Source organism: Colobus angolensis, unplaced genomic scaffold (assembly GCF_000951035.1).
Source record: "Colobus angolensis palliatus isolate OR3802 unplaced genomic scaffold, Cang.pa_1.0 Scaffold143, whole genome shotgun sequence".
In the NCBI taxonomy this organism is placed as follows: domain Eukaryota; kingdom Metazoa; phylum Chordata; class Mammalia; order Primates; family Cercopithecidae; genus Colobus; species Colobus angolensis.
In genome coordinates, this window is record NW_012114522.1 from 3,630,124 (window position 1) to 3,633,343 (window position 3,220).

The following is a 3,220-nucleotide window of genomic DNA, read 5'->3' on the forward strand; positions in this document are numbered from 1 at the left end:
AAAAAAAAAAAAAAAAAGTAAACATTGACACTATTTCTTGTGGGCTGGGAGGCAGAGTTGAAGATGAATGTTTTAGAACGGCCTCACTCACAGGTTTTCTGATTGGCTCAGGGTAACACAGATGCCATCAGCAGGCGTCTCTGTCACCCAGTGGGCTGTCCCAGGCCAGCCCTGTGATCCCCCCAGTGTTACCAGTAAGCTGTCTCAATCCAGACCCAAGAGAGGGTTTTTGGATCTTGCACAAGAAAGAATTCGGGGCGAGTCCACAGAGTAAAGTGAAAGCGAGTTTATTAAGAGAGTAAAGGCAAGAAGGAATTGCTATCCACATGCAGAGTAGGGTGTTCCCAAGAGCAAGAGAAGGAACGCATGTGCCTTAGGTACAGTGCTTGTTTATATATAAGACAACAAAGCCACAAAATCCTGGGGGAGGTGTGCTCTGCTACTAGGGCTGGTGACTAGGGATTGTTCATCTTTGTGCCACTACTCTCTTCTGCAAGAATCTTTTCTTCTGCAAGAATCTTTTCTTCTGCAAGAATCTCTCTTCTGCAAGAATCTTTACAGCAAACCTTTTTTTTTTTTTTTTTGAGATGGAGTCTTGCTCTGTCGCCCAGGCTGGAGTGCAGTGGTGCAATCTCCACTCACTGCAACCTCTGCCTCCCAGGTTCAAGCAATTCTTCTGCCTCAGCCTCCCAAGTAGATGGGATTACAGGCGCCAGCCACCATGCCTTGCTAATTTTTTGTATTTTTAATAGAGATGCATTTCACCATGTTGGCTAGGCTGGTCTTGAATGCCTGACCTCAGGTGATCTGCCTACCTCAGCCTCCCAAAGTGCTGGGATTACAGGTGTGAGCCACCGTGCTCAGCCACCAAACTTATTTTTAAACTAAGAATGCTTTTGTTCTTAAGGTATTGGGACATCAGGACATTTCCTGGGTTTGTTAAGTCCGGGGTCTGTTCGGTAAACATTGTTCACTTAATCCCTATCTGTAAATCTCCTGTTGACTAAGAATGCCTAACCTCCTAGGAATGCAGCCCAGCAGGTCTCAGCCTCATTTTACCCAGCCCCCATTCAAGATGGAGTCACTGTGGTTCCAATGTCTCTGACGCTGGAGCTCCCAAGGTCAGTAAGATAAGCCCCAAGGCACACCTGCTTCTCAAGTCTCTGCTTGTGTCACATTTACTGTCGTCTCATGGGCCAAAACAAGTCACAGGGCCAAGCCCAGGTCACTGTGAGAGGAGATGACCCAAAGGTATGGACCTACGGTGGGGAAGTTTTCAAATTGGCTCCCATTCACGTAAAGACAACTTCTCGGGAAGCTGCTGGAGGGTGTGCATCACTAACACGAAACCAGGAAAGAAGGAAACACATGAGGCAGGGACCCCTGGTTGTTCCTGAAATCTGACCTTCTCTTTGCACATCACAGTGGAGTTGTTGTCCGGACACAGGATCGTCCCCCAGAGCCAGGTGGGGCCAACAGAGAGGACATCGAAGTGATCTGCTCCAGGCACTGCGGTAAGAGGGGAGAAGCCTGTCTTTCCCCTGCCCTCCCATCCTAAATGCTGGCCAGACTGTAGACGCAGTGCTGGAAGGGTAACCGCCCAGTGGGTTCACCTCGCCCACTGCCTGGACAGAACCGATTTATCAAGACAGGGGCATTGCAATGGAGATAGTAATCTATGCAGAGCCGGTTGTGTGGGAGACTGGAGTTTTATTATTACTCAAAATCAGTCTTCCCAAGCATTCGGGGATCAGAGTGTTAATTTTAATTTGATTAATTAATTAATTTGAGACAGTCTCGCTCTGTTACCCAGGCTGGAGTGCAGTGGCACGATCTTGGCTCACTGCAACATCCATCTCCTGGGTTCAGGCGATTCTCCTGCCTCAGCCTCCTGAGTAGCTGGGACTACAGGCACCTGCAACCATGACTGGCTAATTTTTGTCTTTTTAGTAGAGACAGGGTTTCACTGCCTTGGCCAGGCTGGTCTCGAACTCCTGACCTCAAGTGATCTGCTCATCTCGGCCTCCCAAAGTGCTGGGATTACAGGCATGAGCTACTGCACCCGGCCAGGATCACAGTTTTTAAAGACAATTTGGTGGGTAGGGGCTTGGGAAGTGGGCAGTGCTGATTGGTCAGGTTGGAGATGGAATCACAGGGGTTTGAAGTGAGGTTTTCTTAATGTCTTCTCTTCCTAGGTACAATGGTAGAACTGGTTGAGCCTGATTACTGGTCTGGGTGGTGGTGGCTGATCCATTGAGTGCAGGGTCTGCAAAATATCTCAAGTTCTGGTCTTAGGTTTAGCAGTAGTGATGCTATTCCCAGGAGCAATATGGGGAGGTTCAGACTCTTGGAGCCAGAGGTTGCATGACCCCTAAACTGTTAATTTCTAATCTCGTAGCTAATTTGTTAGTCCTGCAAAGGCAGACTGGACCCCAGGCAAGAAGGGGGGTCTTTTTGGGAAAGGGCTGTTATCAATTTATTTCAGTCAAACCATGAACTGAAGTCCTTCCCAAAGTTAGTTTGGCCTATGTCCAGGAAAGGACAGCTTAAAGGTTAGAAGGAAGATGGAGTCGGTTAGGTCTGACTTTTTTCACTGTTGTAATTTCCTCAGTTATAATTTTGCAAAGGCGGTTTCAGAAGCTGGAGCAGCTAGTTTAGATCTCAGGATAGAAAATGTGGGTCAAAAGAGAGAGAGCAACAAGAGAGAAGAAACCTGCCTGGAGCCAGCACGCTAGCCTAGGCCACTTACTCAGATGGTGACCTGAGAAAGAAATACAATTCTGTTTTGCATAAACTGTTGTATTGGGGGGTCTCTGTTATAGCAGCCTAGCCTGTTTCCCAGCTAATCCATCTGGGAGCCCAGAAACAGGGATACCACAGAGGAGAGATGCAAGGGGAACACCCGGGTGACAGTGAGGGAGTCCTCCGGGTGACAGCTGGGTGGTGGGCCTGGAGAGTGAACAGTCCAGATTGACACAGGAAGATGGAAAGTTCCAAACAACAAATCTACGGGGCCTGGGGAAGCAGAAATTGAGAGCTTATCTGATAGTTTTAACACATTGAGAAGAATTTTCTATTTTACACAAATGAATTAGTGATCAATGTGGAAAAAAAGAGACAAAAAACTAGATAATTATTAGGCACAGCGTAAACAAAAAGTAACCATAAGCCAGGCACGGTGGCTCATGCCTGTAATCCCAGCACTTTGGGAGGCTGAGGC